Source organism: Myotis lucifugus, unplaced genomic scaffold (genome assembly GCF_000147115.1).
Source record: "Myotis lucifugus unplaced genomic scaffold, Myoluc2.0 scaffold_187, whole genome shotgun sequence".
In the NCBI taxonomy this organism is placed as follows: Eukaryota; Metazoa; Chordata; class Mammalia; order Chiroptera; family Vespertilionidae; genus Myotis; species Myotis lucifugus.
This window is the reverse complement of record NW_005871235.1, coordinates 2,405,459-2,405,826: the sequence shown is the minus strand read 5'-3', so window position 1 is coordinate 2,405,826 and position 368 is coordinate 2,405,459.

The window sequence follows — 368 nt, the reverse complement described above, 5'->3', positions numbered from 1 at the left end:
CATATATATATATATATATATATATATATATATATATATATATATATATCACTAGAGCCGGTGCATGATATCGTACATGGATAGGGTCCATAGGCCTGGCTGGTGATCAGGGCTGATCTGTGAGGCCACTGGGGGGCAATTAGGAGGCCCCCACCTGCTAGTACCCATCTTGGATGGCCTGGCGCTACCCGCTTGCTGGCCCCACCCTCTGATTGCCCTGCAACTGCCGCTGCTGGGCACCTCCCTCTGCGGGGTGACCGGCAGGGCAATTGGGAGCCCCCCGCTGGAACCCACCTTGGCTGGCCTGGGGCCTGTGGGCTGGGGGCAGCTCCTGCATTGACCATCTGCCCCCTGGTGGTCAGTGGGCA